Genomic DNA, 17,902 nt, shown 5'->3' with positions numbered 1-17,902 from the left:
TGCAGTTTTTGCCCCAGGCACAAAGTGGCCAGAAGTACAAAAACTTCCTGTTTGCAGCCCAGACCTTCTCCTGCTACTGAGAACTTGCTCCAGTGATGGAGCCCCTAAGGAATTTGGGGATTCCTCTCCCACAAGTGTCAGGGGCAGAGGTGCTGGGAGAATGTGGAGTTCACAGAGGGAGTGACAATAGCAGAGTCATAACATCTGAACTAGAATTAAAGGAAAAAAGGAGAAAAAAAGGCCGAGTGAGCCAATATATTTACTTATTTTTCCTCCAAATAGAAAAATTTTGGTAAATTGTTGCTTACAATTCTGACGAGTAAGTTATATTTCTGTGATTTTCCAAAGACAACAGTCATTCAGCGAACCTTTCAGAGGGCTATGCCCTAGGTGCTGGACACACAAAATTCATTCATTCAATTACTGTGTGACTCAGGCCAGGTCTCTACTCTGTGTTAGAAGCAACCAGTCCAGAAGGGGAACAGGTCATTAAAGTGCACCAGGTCGATTAGGAGGAAGGACACTCTAGTCAGAAGGAATAGGAAGTCTCAGATGTGGAAGACAGAGCATGGTGTGTGTGTTGACAAGAAGTTTCACTGGGCTGGATCAAAGTGTACCTGTGGAAAGAGCTTGTTAGTGAAAATACAGGCAGAAGTTTCCCCCAACTTTTACACTATGCTGCTACAGCAAAAGCCAACCAATTTGGAGTTTGGATTTTGCTCTATTTGGAATGGGAAGTTGTGAAAGGAAAGCTATGTATAAAAAAGTGGGATATTTTAGGAAATTTAATACCACAGAAGTAGACTGAAGGCCCAATGGCAATTTACTGAAAGGATTAGGGTGGGGCTAGGAGATTGGTAGATAAAGATATTTAGTTGTGTTTGGTAGCATTTTCCATGATAAAAGAAACAACAGTGGACTGAAAAGCAAGGGAACCGGATTCTAATCTTATTCTATCAAATTCATGTGACCTCAGGCAAGTTACTCTTTTTTTAAAAAATAAATTGTATTTATTTATGTATATATGTATGTAGGTATGTATTGGCTGCGTGGGGTCTTCCTTGCTGCGAGCGGGCTTTCTCTAGTTGCGACGAGCGGGGGCTACTCTTCGTTGTGGTGTGCAGGCTTCTCATTGCAGTGGCTTCTTTTGTTGCGGAGCATGTGCTCTAGGTGCACAGGCTTCAGTAGTTGTGGCGCGCGGGCTCAGTAGTTGTGGCTCGTGGGCTCTAGAGCACAGGCTCAGTAGTTGTGGTGCACGGGCTTAGTTGCTCCGCGGCATGTGGGATCTTCCTGGACCAGGGCTCGAACCCGTGTCTCTTGCATTGGCAGGCGGATTCTTAACCACTGCGCCATCAGGGAAGCACAGGCAAGTTACTCTTTCCAGTTCAATCTTTCTCGTATGTAGCAGAAGTGTAAATCCTTGCTCAAAAATTTCATGATTCTTCAATGAGTTTGAAGTCATGGAGTTCCACTCAATATTCATGCAACAGATTACTTAGGAACTACCAAATGCTAAGAAATTGGAGTGAAATATGGGTGCTACTCTTATTGAGCTCAGTGGGTAGTGGAACAGCCAGAAATGTAGACTACAGGATGAGAAGTGCTGCATTCAAGGAGTGGACAGAATGAGTGGAGTGTTATTAATTATGAATTAAAAATTAGTAATGGAATTATTAATTCAGCTTGGGGTTATGCACCATGGGGTGTGGGTCAAAAGAAGTTGCAATGAACTGGGCCTAGAGGGATCAATAAGTAATAATATAGATAATGCTCTGGGCAAAGTACCTGGGACATAACAGGTGTTCAATAAATAGTACTTACCAAATTGTTAAAGCCACCATAAAGAAAATGAATGGCTCCATAAGGTGAGGGACATTAGTGGCCTGCCCTCACAGTATTAGGTACCCAGCTACCATAATTCACTTGACTAAAGGGGTTTGTTCAAGAAATTCTTTCCAGTTCACAGCTCTCCTCCAAGGTCATCTGACATCACTATCTTGACCAGAAGCAACTTGTAAGTTATGAATTGTTATCTAACTTGAAGTTCTTCCTCACAGGACACCTGTTTTGTAATTGTTTTATCTTTCTCTTTTTTTTGCCGTGTCTACCCTCGGAAACAGGGATCATGTCTTATAGGCATTCCTGAGCACATACATATTTCATCTAGTGCAAATTATTCTATAAAGTATGTAATAAAAATTTTTCCCATATGACCCCTCAAAATAGTACCACAAAGTAGACATCAGCTACCACAAGAAGATTGTTCCCTCTTGGTTTCCTCTTTTTCTCTTCTTGGTATGGGGTCCTGCCAGCTTCTCACTCACAACTCTAAAAAAGGCAGAAGTAAGAGGAAAGATAAAAAATTCAACTGCAGCAGATACTGCCACAAAGACCTCTTCTCTCTTTTCCCCCCAAATGCTGTGACCAAAAGGAACTGGTCATTACAAGGGCAGACAAGGCAGCACCCAGAATCCTTTAGACTAACCTGGTTTGGGAGTTGCTTTCTCCCATGCCTTTCAATGGGTCTCAGTGTTATATAGGTACATGAGTGTGTGTGTGTGTGTGTGTGTATAACCAAGAATTCTACAGGAATATACGTTTGATTTGCTTAATAAGTTTCTGAATTGAGCGGTTATATAAGCTACGGTAGGGCCACAGATCTTTTAAAATCACCCACCATGGCCAACAACATACCTTACATATAATGGATATAGAATACTTATTAATTTGTTTTGTTGATTTCAGAGTGCTTTCGTTTGTTTCCTTCCGCACAATAACCTTTCTCAACATCCCTTCCTTTTACCCTTCTTTTTTTCAGGCTGTTTCGGATGCTGTCCAGTTACTTGTATCCTTTTGTCCTCTGGCTATAAAACTCTCTCTATACATTCAAAAAAAAAAAAAGAGTTTGGTTTATTAGGAAGTCATTTCCTGGCCCAGGCTTAGTTTAAGAAGCCCTGATTGCCATTGTTAGTCTCAGTGTCTCTGGACCTCCAGAGTCCAATGCACTGATTGACATCTAGTGTTCCTCCATTGTGTCATGTGTACAAAACCTGCTGTGTGCCAGACCCTGGGCTGGGGCGTGGAAATGGAAAGGTGCATTAAGTATCTGTTTGACTTCAGGGACTTCAAGGCACAAACCTCAGTGATCATTTCCCACTTTTCTCCTTTGAGATAACTCTGAGGGAGAGTATATACCAAAAAGGGCTTGTGTCTTTATTCCATAAAGAACTTGTACACATGAAATGAAAACATAAGCACCTTAATAAGACGAAAGTCATGAACAGATACAATTTTTTTTGGCCACACCGTGCAGCTTGTGGGATCCTAGTTCTGGCTTGCAGGATCCTAGTTCCCTGACCAGGGATGGAACCTGGGCCCCCCAGCAGGATAAGTGGCGAGTCCTAACCACTGGACCGCCAAGGAATTCCCTGAACAGATACATTTTAAAAGAAATACATTTATTTAAACTTATTTTAACAAAACAAAACCCTCAACCTTGCTAGGTATCAAAAAAAGGAAAATTAAAATGAGATACATATCAAAATAACAAAAACAATTTTTAGTGATTATAATCATTGCTGGCAAATTAGTAAAAAAATTTCCCTTTGTCCATTTCCAGTGGCAATGAAAGTTGGTACTAACTGTTTGAAAAGCAGTTTGTAAGTCTGTGTCAGGAATCTTAAATGGGTTCATAGCCTTTAACCAAATTTCTCCATTTCAAGAAATGTATCTTAAGAAAGTATTCTAAATGTGGAAAAAATAGCATTGAAAAATTGGAAGTGTCCAACTATAGGAAAATGATTACACAAACTGATTCACCCACACAATGAAATTTGCAGTTATTAAAGTAATACATATGAGGAATATGCAAAAATACAAAAATGGATTATGATAAAATGTTAATGAGGGTAGGATTTGTCCACTTTGTGAAACCAGAGCGTGACTCAATGCCTAGGAAGGTATCTGGCACAAAGTAAGTGCTAAATAAATATCTGTCAAATGAATATGCACTATATCTGTACAGCTAGCAAGACAAAAATATCTGAAAGGAATATACTCTAAAAGGTTAACTAGGGACTTCCCTGGCGTTCCAGTGGTTGGGACTTCACCTTCCAATGCAGGAGCTGCGGGTTAGATCCCTGGTCAGGGAGCTAGGATCCCACATGCCTTGAGGCCAAGAAACCAAAAACGTAAAACAGAAGCAATTATGTAACAAATTCAATAAAGATGGTAAAAATGGTCCACATCAAAAAAAACTTTAAAGAAAAATAATAAAATAAAATAAAAGGTTAACTAAGCTTATATTTTAGAGCAACTATGAATAACCTTTTTAATTCTTTCTATATTCAGCATTTTGTTTTTAATGAGCAGGCTACTACTATTATAATGAGGAAAAAATGGTGTGAATAAATACAGAGGTGTACATTTGGTGAAAATAAATAGTTTTAACTTTTTTAAATTATTATTTTTATAAATTAAAAGAAATGTAAATACAAGTAGACTTTCAGAATTTGTCAAAGTTTTAAGGTCGATATAAGAAAAAATAAACAAGACCATTTTTAAAATCCTTAAAAAGCTGTGTGAAGGGGCCCTTCATTAAATAAAACAGTAAGCTCTGGCTCAAGGACAGATAGATCACTGAAACAGAAGAAGTAAATAAGAATTAAGTGATTTAATATATAACAAATGAAACTTCATCTAAAGCATAGAAAAATGAAGGATTATTCAATTAATCATATTGAGGTAACTAGTTCCCAACATGGAAAACATAACTTAGAACCATACCTTATACATCAATATAAATTACAGATGAATTCAAGAGTTAAGTTTTTTAAAAATCGCTCCTTGTGAAAGTTAGAATAATTTGATTACTTATTATAGATAGAGATGAGTTATGATAAGCTATGCTAAAAACCAACAGAAAAAAGAAATCACAGAAGAAAATATGTATTTGACCAGGTACAAAAATTGAATCCTCAGTATGCTTCCTGACGCACATAACACGTGTAGTCACCAAGCTGAAACATCAAAATAGACAAAGCAGTTTGTACTATGAAAAAAGATTAATATACATCACATATAATTCTAAATAGACTTATAAAAATATCAAATCATCATAGACAGTTAAAGGACAGATTAGAAACTGGAGGTTATTGAACTACATGTTGTCTTAAAAATCTAAGAGATATATATATATATAAAATAGATATAAGATATATATATATAAATCTAAGATATATATATATGTGTGTGTGTGTGTGTGTGTGTGTGTTCCACATATTCCACAAAATTTACAAATCTAAAAGCTGTATGATGCCAAATACTTGTGAGAATATTATGAGAAGGGCACTTTTCTGTATTGCTGGTGGCATTGTAAATTCATATAACCTTTTTTTGGAAAGCAATTTGGCAATGTGTTTCAGGAGTCATAAAAATGTTCATACCCTTTAACCTAGTAATTCTACTTCTGGGAATCTATCCTAAGGAAATAATCCAAAATATTAAAAAATGCCATATGCTTGACAATGTTTATCCCAGTGTAATTTATACTATATAAAAATGGAAACCACTCAAACTGTCCCACATAAAGGCTATGCTTTAGTAAATTATGGTCCATTCACTCAATGGACTGTACGTGAATATAAAATAGTGAGTATTATAACTATCATTTGTACTAACAATTCCTTCTCATGGTAAATCCTTTTCTGTGAGATCAGCTCATGTCCTACTTACTTAATAAAACTAACAAAGATGTCATGCATCATCTTTTTAACTGTTGTTTTTACTTAACATGACGTCACTTAAATTTTTCCAAGATGCTTTACAGTATGTCATGTGTAAAATCAGATTAAGTGTATACTTTCTGCTTCAGAAAACAAACTCGTATGCACAATATGATTGCCTGGAAAATGTATACAAGAGATTTGGAAGAAATATGCAAACAATCATTTTGGGTTAAGGGCCAGTTTACTTGTGATTCTGGCCATCTTTTCCATATTGCACAAGTGGTTATCTAATTGGAAGAGATTCAATAAGAAACAATATGTTTTAATTTGGGGCTGCAAAGAAAGTAGTTTAATTTGCGATGATAAACTAGTTTTCATTTTACTTAAATGTCTTTATATCAAAGAAGTAAAACAATATTTTTTTAAATGGGGATATTAAATATGTTGTTATATTTTAGTTTTTTTCAGGTCCATTATCTACAGGCTTGTCATTTATAAAAGATCTCAAAGATGTGCCTAGTAAAATGTCAGAATGCATATGATTTTTAACTTCTCTGAATTATAACATCCCAAAATAGCTCAGATAAAGTAAATATCACAGAGTGATGTGAGTGGGTTAAAAAAAAGTGATAGTTTTCAGTGTGTGGTGAGGGTAAGGAGAAACTTGGACTCATATTAAGGAATGACTGCTTAGTAGCAGTATTTATAATCCAAGAAGAGGATATTGAAGTGCTAGACTTTTAACCAAGGAAACAGTCTCAGAGATACCAAATCACTCTCCTCAAGTCTGCATTCTGCCCTCATTTCACTATGCTGTCATATCCACCGGGGCATATAGACCACTTTTCCAAGTCACTAGCTCCTGTAGAAGTGTCAAAAGGATATCATCAGAAAGTTCTTAAAAGTGTAACAGTCTTTTCTCACCCACATTCCTAAGCATGAGAAAGAGCTCCGATACGCCGTTATAAATTTGGTAGTCTGGTAATAATCACTCATAATATCCTATATATATTGTATAATACTTATCATGGTTTGTAAACAAATATTTTGTGTTTATTTCTTTGATATATTTTTAACATCTTTATTGGAGTATAATTGCTTTACAATAGTGTGTTAGTTTCTGCTTTACAACAAAGTGAATCAGTTATACATATACATATGTTCCCATATCTCTTCCCTCTTGCGTCTCCCTTCCTCCCACCCTCCCTATCCCACCCCTCTAGGTGGTCACAAACCACCTAGCTGATCTCCCTGTGCCAGGCGGCTGCTTCCCACTAGCTATCCACCCTACGTTTGGTAGTGTATATATGTCCATGCTACTCTCTCACTTCGTCACAGCTTACCCTTCCCCCTCCCCATATCCTCAAGTCCATGCTCTAGTAGGTCTGTGTTTTATTCCCGTCCTACCCTTAGTCTCTTCATGACATTTTTTTTCTTAGATTCCATATATATGTGAGCATACTATTTCTTCGATATTTTTATCCCCCTCCTAGAATGAGGGCAGGGACCATATCAGTGTTTTGTACCTAATACAGTGCCTGGCATATAATATTTAGTAAATAATACCTGAATGAATGAGTGGATGACCAAGTTACCTTCACACTCAAAGTCAGTTGAAGGGACTGTTATAGAATAACAGCAACAACAAGAAGAAAGATCTTTTCCCACTGTCTGACATACTTATGGACATGAAAAGTAGCACAGGCTAAGCATATGGGAGTCCAAAATTATTTAGAGAAATTAAAGGCCAATAGATTCATACATTGAAATAAATTAAGGGTGTTTGGTATGTGACCCTAAGCTCTGAAATATGTGTCAGGAGAACAATGACCAAACTTCTTATAGAACCATAGTCAGAAAATGAATATTGGCTTATGTTCTTTTCTAAAAATACAGTAGGGCAGCAAAACCTTTTCTAATCTGCTTTATACAGTGTCTACATAGAAGAGGTGGAGTTACGTATTCTATAAAGCTAAATGCTGGCGACTTAGATTAAAATTAATCAACCTCAATCAATCTCAGACTCATTGGCAGAGGCATTTAAAAGGACCAATGGAAAAATAAAACATATATTTGGTCCAACTTTCTCTAGCTCTTAATCAGAACATCATGATCACTGACCCAGAAACCTGGCATCTTGGGTTCTAGTTCCCATTACATTGTTCAGCCTTCTAGATGCCAGGTTCCTCATCAGCACAATAAGTCTGGAGGTTGTGTCTGATTCTGGAATCTATGATTTATGCTATTGTATAAGTAAGTGCTGTTGAGCAAACTGAATTAACTAGTATGGCTGGTAGTGCTTTTAAATTCTAGCATTGCTTAATGGCAAGATTATGCCAGCAATGATTTTTTTTTAACATCTTTATTGGAGTATAATTGCTTTACAATGGTGTGTTAGTTTCTGCTTTATAACAAAGTGAATCAGTTATACATATATCCCCATATCCCCTCCCTCTTGCGTCTCCCTCCCTCCCACCCTCCCTATCCCACCCCTCTTGGTGGTCACAAAGCACCGAACTGATCTCCCTGTGCTATGCGGCTGCTTCCCAGTAGCAATCGGGTTTACATTTGGTAGTGTATATATGTCCATGCCACTCTCTCACTTTGTCCCAGCTTACCCTTCCCCCTCCCCATGTCCTCAAGTCCATTCTCTAGAATGTCTGTGTCTTTATTCCCATCCTGCCCCTAGGTTCTTCAAGACCATTTTTTTTGTTTTTTAGATTCCATATATATATATGTTAGCATACGGTATTTGTTTTTCTCTTTCTGACTTACCTCACTCGTATGACAGACTCTAGGTCCATCCACCTCACTACAAACAACTCAGTTTTGTTTCTTTTTATGGCTGAGTAATATTCCATTGCATATATGTGCCACATCTTCTTTATCCATTCATCTCTTGATGGACACTTAGGTTGCGTCCATGTCCTGGCTATTGTAAATAGAGCTGCAATGAACATTGTGGTACATGACTCTTTTTGAATTATGGTTTTCTCAGGGTATATGCCCAGTAGTGGGATTGCTGGGTTGTACTGGCCAGCAATGATTTAAGGCCATATGTAACCACACAAGTTGATTATCCATTAAAATTCAGTTTGGCTTGAAAAAATTTGAATGTCCTTCTTACATAAAGGCTACCATAACCAGCTATCCCTCCCCACCCCACCCGCAGTTATTTTGGCTATATGAATATACGTGCCTCCAAACCAGCTGTCAATTTAAGTGGAAAATATATATACCAGTAATTCTAGTTGTTTGAAATTTTCCAAAGAAAATAATGTCATTTCTAATAAGGTTGTTTACATCAGGTGAAATTTCCACTTCTTGGTTAGATTAATTCTAAATTTAAGTTTTTTCCTTGTCCCTGGAAAAATTTCTTAGAAAAAAAAGAAGTCCATAACTTACCTATGGCATTTTTGCCACCCACACAAAAACCCCCACTTGAACTTAGGAAATATAATTATTTGCATATCTGAGCCTTTATTTACTCGTTTAACAAACATAACAAATGCCTTTTCAAGGACAAAGCACAGTGCTAGAAGATGTGTGTCAAACAAGACGGGATACCATCTCTTCTCTAAAGGGTTTATAATCTAGCAGGATGGTTTAAGAGGGAGGACTTCAAGATCCAAGAACAGAAGTTTCCTGCCTAAAAAGCAATAGCAGAATTTCACTCACCTCCTCTTCTTATAATAAGCAGCCCCTTAGAATTGTGCTTTTACTACCTTCAAATACATTAGAGGAGAAGCCAGAGGATGTAAAAGAGGCATTTTATATGCTTATTCAACAAACAAACATTGAGTACCTACTGAACAACTGGGAAAACTATAGTTTTGAATGTAGATGACATGTATTTCAAAACACACACATACACACACACACACACACACACACACACACACACAGAGCAGGCTCTGAAGAAGTAAGCACTGGTTGAGTAGATGGAAAACAAGTTCTATCTTAGGATAATTATATGGTTAAAAAAGCAGCAGTTGAATTATTTTTTGCATCGTAGCAAGTTATCCATTTTTTTCTTTTCTTTTTTTTCTTTTTTTTTTTTTAAGGAGAACAGAGTTCAGAGTTCACCCTTCCAGTTAGGATACTTCAGATATTGGTCTCTTTCACTCACTCCCCGCCATCACAACTGTATCCCCTGTGCCTAGCATGTTGTTGGAGCTCAAGAAATATTTGTTGGATAATAGCAAACACTTCTGTAACACTTAATTGTCTTTTATGCTATATTTTATATGCACTGACTAATTTAATTCTCTCAATCGCCCCCATAAGGCAGGTACTGTTATTATATATTAATGTTACAGATGAGAAAACCAAGGCACAGAGCAATAAAGCAACTTGCCCAAGGTCACGTGACAAGTAAATGGTGGACTCTGGCTGGGAAGCCTACGCTCTTGACTGCTATGCTATGCCACTTCTAGATAAGTGCATTTCCGAGTGAGGGGATGGGAGGGAAGAGAAGGAACTAGCATCATTGGCCCCATAGCCAGAAGGGAAATAATTGGGACCCTTGGGACAGGCTGGAGATGTTGACAGCCAGCGAAGAATGAGGAAGTTTTAGGCATCCCATCAGGGTTACTTTTGGACTGTCTTTGGTTGCTGGGGTTGACAGAGAGACCGTTCAATGGGAAAGAGACATGTAAGGAAGCTCTTATAAAAATCAGAAATGATCTGTGGTCCGTTTGGGCAATTTTTCTTCTGCTAATCTCTCTCTAGTTCTTTCTTTTTTATGCCATTCTCTTCCTTTGTCCCTTTTCTTTACTATCCCTTTTAGCCTGTTATAATCTTGACCTAAATTTTAAATTATTGTATTTATTAAATCAAATGTATATATCATCCCACTTTCCTCTGCACTTCCATTAAAAAAAAAAACAACAGAAGTTATTTCGAAATTGTTCCTTATTAATGCTGTACATGCAGGTCAGTGATTCTTAATAGAAAAAAAAGTCTCCCAAAGTGGACTAACCCTTAAAAAGTGAGAGATTATGAAACTAAATCTTGGTACTCTATCACTTCAATATTAGTAGAAGAGATGGCCAATCTTAAATACAAAGCAGTTCATGCTGAAATTTAACATTTTCTTTCAAATTTTAAAAATATCTCCAAGTTTAGACTGAAGAACATTTTAACATCGATTAGACTCTTCACTTTATGATAGGATCAAGAGTTCATTTGTGTCTAATGTCAGCTAAGGGATAGTTTATAGAATGCTGAAATTTCTGGGTTTCTGAAAAGAACACTAAAAGATTAAGAAATTATATTTGTTCATTTAACTATGTGAGAATATAAAAATAATAGTGAGTCATTTCCAGGAGTTGTCTAGAGAAAATTCTCAGGATTACTAGGCAATCTGTGCCTAGCCTGGTACAGTGTACGGATTAATGACTTAATCTGAATAAATTTAGTCTAATTAGTAAAAAAGTGCAAATGTTTATGCATGAGTGTATGTGTGTGTGTGCACAGATAGTCAGTTTGCTACAAGAACAAGCACTTGTTTGTTAAAGACTGAAAATAAGGATCAACATTGCAGCATTCACAACCACATAACTGGATAAACCACATGACGTAGGTGCTGCAAATATGGAATAAGTAAAAACTAGTATCGGGCTGACATCAGGAGCATAGGCATAGGCTCTAAATTGCAGAAGCTAAGTAGCTACAATGTGGTTTAGTGTGGGATGTGGAATGTAAAATCCTAACAAAAGGGATCCCATTTTAAAGAGATTGATTTGGGACGAGTGAAGGTGATATGATATTTATCTCTGTATAGCTTGTTAAAACTGATTTAGTACGGTGGCTTATGGAAGTTAACAGATGTTTATTTGAATGAATATTCATTCGCTGACATCAAGTCCCAGTAGATGACACTTTCCTCTTAAGAGGTCATATTTTCCTCTTACGGAGTGTTTGCTATTGCGGTTGCCAATTGTCTATTTAGAAGACATAGCACTAAGGAGCTATGTAAAGTCGAGTATTCATGCATAATGATGTAGAGTCTGAACCAAAGGTAAATATGCTAATTAGAAACAGCAATAATGCCAGATATAAACATCATAGTGACTTACCTTATCCTTCTTGACAGCATCATGATAGCTTCTCATCAACCAGTCAGGAATTTTCTTTTAAATTACCTTATTAGTACACCACTTGAGCTGTAAAAACATTTATTTAAGAAAGAACATTACCGAGAAGTGAGGTGACTTTAAATCACCATAGAAACCAAATAAAGAACTTTATTGTGAAGAAGCTAAAAAAATTATAAAATTCTATATGAATAGAAATTATTATTATTGGGGGCCTAGCTGTATCTCTACCATTTGCTATACAAAATCTTGCTTTCTTCTATGTGTATTTTTAGAGAAAACAGCAGCATCAAAAGTACGGACAGACTTAACAATTGTTTCATAGATTCATGCATTGGGCCCAGTTTATCATACCTAAAGTTACTTTGGCTCTGCAAATGATTATTTTTGGCAGAAGTTGTATTAGTGTGTCAAATTGTCTTTTAAGAAACTTGGCCAGGATTACTGCTCAAGATGGTAAGTTATAAATTTTAAACCTTATTACTATACACTCCCACTCCCCTCCCCCAAGACAGTAGTACTATCGAATTTTCTGGTGCTATGATCCAAACACAAATTTGTTACAGAATTCCAGAAACAAATAAGATAATTTTAGGAGCAGAGTTAACAAATGAGGTAATGATCTGGTTATATTTCTTGGTCCATGAAATACCTAGAGTATTCAGCAACACAACTATGTCTTCATTTGCTGTGGTGTTAGGAACAGATATGACATACATGGAAATCTGTAGCTAATTCAAAAGTATCACTGTTAAGCCATTAGAATCAGCGTTCTTTCTCAAACTCACAGATGTGTTTTCTATTATCTAACCCTTTGTATTCATGGTTTGCAACTTGGGCTCCATATTAGAATCACCTGGTGATGACTGGGGAGTGGCTAAAACTCCTGGTGCATGGGCTACACTGCCAAGTAATTAAATCATAAACTCTGGGGGTGAGACCCAGACATTAGTACTTTTCTAACCCCACCCCCACCCCCACCCGAGTGATTCCAATGTACGGTCAAGGTGGAGAACTTAGTGGTAGAGATGCTGAGAATCAGCGAGGCGGAGAAATAATAAGAAAAGAACGTCTATTTGCTAAATTAAAAAGTAAATGTCAATGATTGTTCAAACTGCTGTAGACCAATGATAATGTAGAAAGAGATTATTAGGCTTTTTTTCTGATTTCTTTGAAAATCATAACTTCAGTTCCACCTTTTATATGAGAGGGTAAACTTCCAGATTATACAAGTGTTTATACCTATTTATTTTATTTTATTTATTTATTTTTAAAATTTATTTATTTGATTTATTTTTATTTTTGGCTGCGTTGGGTCTTTGTTGTTGTGCGCGGGCTTTCTCTTGTTGTGGTAAGCGGGGGCTACTCTTCGTTGCGGTGCACTGGCTCTTCGTTGCGGTGGCTTCTCTTGTTGCAGAGCACGGGCTCTAGGCGTGCGGGCTTCAGTAGTTGTGGCACGCAGGCTCAGTAGTTGTGGCACACAGGCTTAGTTGCTCCGTGGCATGTGAGATCTTCCTGGACCAGGGCTCGAACCCGTGTCCCTTGCATTGGCAGCCGGATTCTTAACCACTGCACCACCAGGGAAGCTCTATACCTATTTATTAAGATTGAAAATATGCCAGTGATATAAGTTGCCCCTCATTTCAATATATATAATTTTTAATTTGTGGAGCTCTTTTTCAGAGAAGTAAATTTGAATACTTAGCAAAAATATATTATTAATTCAAAAACTATGCAGAATAAATAATTTTCAAATGGTAGTTGGAGGTAGCAGAGATGTCCTTGGGAGGGAAGTAGATTTTAGCCAGTCTCAGTTTAGGGAAAAAATGATAAATCTATATATTGTGCTGTTACACCTTGAAATTTATTCATTTTCATAAAGTATGCTTTCCTGAGGTATCTTATTAGCATTATCCAGTAAGAAAGATGAATTACAGTAGAGGCAGAAAAATTCCCCCTAATTTTAATGTAAGTTGAAAGCAGTGATTTATTTGCTTAGATATAATTAATATAGAAGGTAGTATGTACTGTGATTAGACTCAAACAAACCATGGTTCAAAACCTAGCTCTGCCCCTCCTAGCCAGGTTTCCTGGAACATATTATTTACCTAGTCCAGGACTCACTTTTTTCATCTACAAAAGGGGCATATTTATATCATCTGTGCAAGGTTGTTAGTTGTGGGAGATTAAGTGAGTAAATGTTGACACAGCCCTTAGTATAATGGCTGACACATGGTAAGCTCTAAATAAATGGCAGTTATTTTTTAATTATTCAAGCACATTTTTTGAAACTCTTCTTCCCCCAGGGTAATATGTGCTGTTTTTTATAACTGTCCACCATAGACTCGGCATTCATGAGAGTTACAGGAAATTTTTGCATATTCTTAAGTTTAGGCGTGGAGTGGCAAGCCATGTGTGAGTTGCTGCACAGGTGCACTCAAGGCCATGTGAGTCAAGTGCATAACCCACCACGCTCATTCACCAAGTGAGGTACCCTGTTCTGTGACCAGATGGGAAACAAGCAATATGTGTCACAGCAAAGTTGAAATCACCCCCCGTCACGGACCACCTCAGGTACTAGTGAAGAGTGGGAATCAAGAATGTTAAATCATCATATTCTAAGGGTCTCTATATATTACATTTCATTGATTCTAACGTGCACATTTTAACATCTCCAAAATCAAAATGTACCATCTAATCGATGAGGTCTTAAATCACTCTCAGCCAGGCAGCACTTCTGATGTTAACTGGCATTGCCTGTGACTGCATGAACTTGACCATAGCTCTTCATATTGTTGTGATGCAAGATAAAAACCCAAGGCCAAGTAAGTTTAAGAAAATTCTTTAAATAACTATAAAATAAAAAGTCTAAGTGATAAAAAAGTGTCATAGTTTAATTGGAAGTCATTTTTCTTCCTTAATGGCACATGAAATGACAATGCATCTTAGAATCTAATCTTTAATTTGATGTAATAGTTTGCAATGGTTTTTGCAAAGCAATTTGACAATATGATTGAAAAACCTTTACAATGCATATATCCACCAATTTCAATGCTCATAACTCATACTAAGGAAATAACCAAAATTAAACCACGTTAATGCTTCTGTCTCAGTTGCTGTTTAGGCTAAATTTGTTAATGTGGTAGAAAGAATAATTTGCCCTCCCCCCAAAAAAAGAGATGTCCATATCTTTATCCCTGGAACCTGTGCATATGTAAGTTTACGGGGTGGGGGTGGGGGCAAAGGGAAATTAAGGCTGCAGATTAAGTAAGGCAGCTAATCAGCTGATCTTAAAAGAGGGACATTAGCCTGGATTATCCAGGTGGGGCCAATATAATCACAAGGATGATTAAAAGTGAAAGAGGGAGGCCGAAGGAAGAGGAGATGTAATGAGTCAAGAGGTCGGAGTAATACGATGCAGTGTGAGACGGAGTCATTCTCCTGCTGGTGACTTTGAAGATGGAGGGAAGAGCTACAAACCAAGGTGTGCTGGAGGCTTCTATGAGCAAAGCCAAGAAAAAGGCAAGGAGATGCTTTCTCCCCTAGAGCCTCCAGAGGAGAATGTGGCCCTCCCACCACCTTGATGATAGCCCAGTGAGACTGGGGTCAGATTTCTAACCTACACAACAGGAGCAGTATAATAAATTCTTGTTGTTGAAGACGCTGTTTGTAGTAATTTGTTACATCAGCAATAAGTAACTAGTCCAGTTTTCAGACAAAAGAATTTTTATGATTGATTGCTTGCATTAGGTAAATAGTTACTAGACTGGTGAATTAATAGACCAGTAAAAGTTCCAAAGCATGTTGGGGCCAATTGACAGCTTTTAATTTTGCTGCCTTATTCTAAACTTCTTAAAATTATAACATAACACCAGCATATTATAACATAATCTTACAAAGGAATAATAATGTAAATATAACATATAAGAGCAAATATTTAAATAAATTTAATTGGGAAGAAACTCATTACATTGTCATTTTCCTCACTTCATCCAAAAACCAGTAAAAATATCCCATACCAGTGCTATTCTATGATCAAGCATTTGGGAATTACTGTGTGAGCTGCATTTTGGTTTTTTTTTTTGTGGTACGCGGGCCTCTCACTGTTGTGGCCTCTCCCGTTGCAGAGCACAGGCTCCGGACGCGCAGGCCCAGTGGCCATGGCTCACGGGAGTGGCATGCGGGATCTTCCCGGACCGGGGCATGAACCCGTGTCCCCTGCATCGGCAGGCGGACTCTCAACCACTGCGCCACCAGGGAAGCCCTATTGTTGTTGTTTTAAAAATTTTTTTATTTTATTTTTTTAACATCTTCATTGGAGTATAATTGCTTTACAATGGTGTGTTACTTTCTGCTGTATAACAAAGTGAATCAGCTATACATACACATATGTCCCCATATTTCCTCCCTCTTGTGTCTCCATCCCACCCTCCCTATCCCACCCCTCTAGGTGGTCACAAAGCACCGAGCTGATCTTCCCGTGCTATGCAGCCGCTTCCCACTAGCTATCTATTTTGGTAGTATATATAAGTCCAGGCCACTCTCTCACTTTGTCCCAGCTTAACATTCCCCCTCCCCAAGTCAAGTCCATTCTCTACATCTGTGTCTATTCCTGTCCTGCCCCTAGGTTCTTCATAACCATTTTTCTTTTCTTTAGATTCCATATATATGTGTTAGCATACGGTATTTGTTTTTTTTTCTTTCTGACTTACTTCACTCTGTATGACAGACTCTAGGTCCATCCACCTCACTACAAATAACTCAATTTCGTTTCTTTTTATGGCTGAGTAATATTCCATTGTATATATGTACCACATCTCCTTTATCCATTTATCTGTCAATGGACACTTAGGTTGCTTCCATGTCCTGGCTATTGTAAATAGAGCTGCAACGAACATTGTGGTACATGACTCTTTTTGAATTATGGTTTTCTCAGGGTATATGCCCAGTAGTGGGATAGGTGGGTCGTATGGTAGTTCTATTTTTAGTTTTTTAAGGAACCTCCATACTGTTCTCCATAGTGGCTGTATCAATTGACATTCCCACCAACAGTGCAACAGGTTTCCCTTTTCTCCACACCCTCTCTAGCATTTACTATTTGTAGATTTTTTGATGATGGCCATTCTGACGGGTGTGAGGTGATACCTCATTGTAATTTTGATTTGCATTTCTCTAATGATTAGTGATGTTGAGCATCTTTTCATGAGTTTGTTGGAAATCTGTATACTTCTTTGGAGAAATGTCTATTTATGTCTTCTGCCCATTTTTGGATTGGGGTGTTTGTTTTTTTGATACTGAGCTGCGTGAGCTGCTTGTAAATTTTGGAGATTAGTCCTTTGTCAGTTGCTTCATTTGCAAATATTTTCTCCCAGTCTGAGGGCTATATTTTCATCTTGTTTATGGATTCCTTTGCTGTGCAAAAACTTTAAAGTTTCATTAGGTCCCACTTTGTTTATTTTTGTTTTTATTTCCATTTCTCTAGGAGGTGGGTCAAAAGGATCTTGCTGTAATTTACGTCATGGAGTGTTCCGACTATGTTTTCCTCTAAGAGTTTTATACTGTCTGGCCTTATATTTAGGTCTTTAATCCATTTTGAGTTTATTTTTGTGTGGTGTTAAGAGGTGTTCTAATTTCATTCTTTTACATGTAACTGTCAGTTTTCCCAGCACCACATATTGAAGAGGCTGTCTTTTCTCCATTGTATATTCTTGCCTCCTTTATCAAAAATAAGGTGACCATATGTGAGTGGGTTTATCTCTGAGCTTTCTATCCTGTTCCATTGATCTATATTTCTGTTTTTGTACCAGTACCATACTGTCTTGATTACTGTAGCTTTGTAGTATAGTCTGAACTCTGGGAGCCTGATTCCTCCACCTCCATTTTTCTTTCTCAAGATTGTTTTGGTTATTCAGGGTCTTTTATGTTTCCATAGAAATTGTGAAATTTTTGTTCTAGTTCTGTGAAAAATGCCGGTGGTAGTTTGATAGGGAATGCATTGAATCTGTAGATTGCTTTGGGTAGTATAATCATTTTCACAATGTTGATTCTTCCAATCCAAGAACATGGTATATCTCTCCA

General features: G+C 37.3%; 1 protein-coding gene across 1 annotated transcript in view; it reads left to right on the top strand.

Moving 5' to 3' along the window:
- LOC114487334 (basic proline-rich protein-like) overlaps positions 1-17,902 on the top strand; it is a 58,060-nt gene that overhangs the window by 2,207 nt on the left and 37,951 nt on the right. The gene's annotated exons all lie outside the window — the stretch shown is intronic.

The sequence above is a fragment of the Physeter macrocephalus genome, chromosome 2 (genome assembly GCF_002837175.3).
Source record: "Physeter macrocephalus isolate SW-GA chromosome 2, ASM283717v5, whole genome shotgun sequence".
NCBI classification, from domain to species: domain Eukaryota; kingdom Metazoa; phylum Chordata; class Mammalia; order Artiodactyla; family Physeteridae; genus Physeter; species Physeter macrocephalus.
This window is presented reverse-complemented; position numbering and strand designations above follow the sequence as displayed.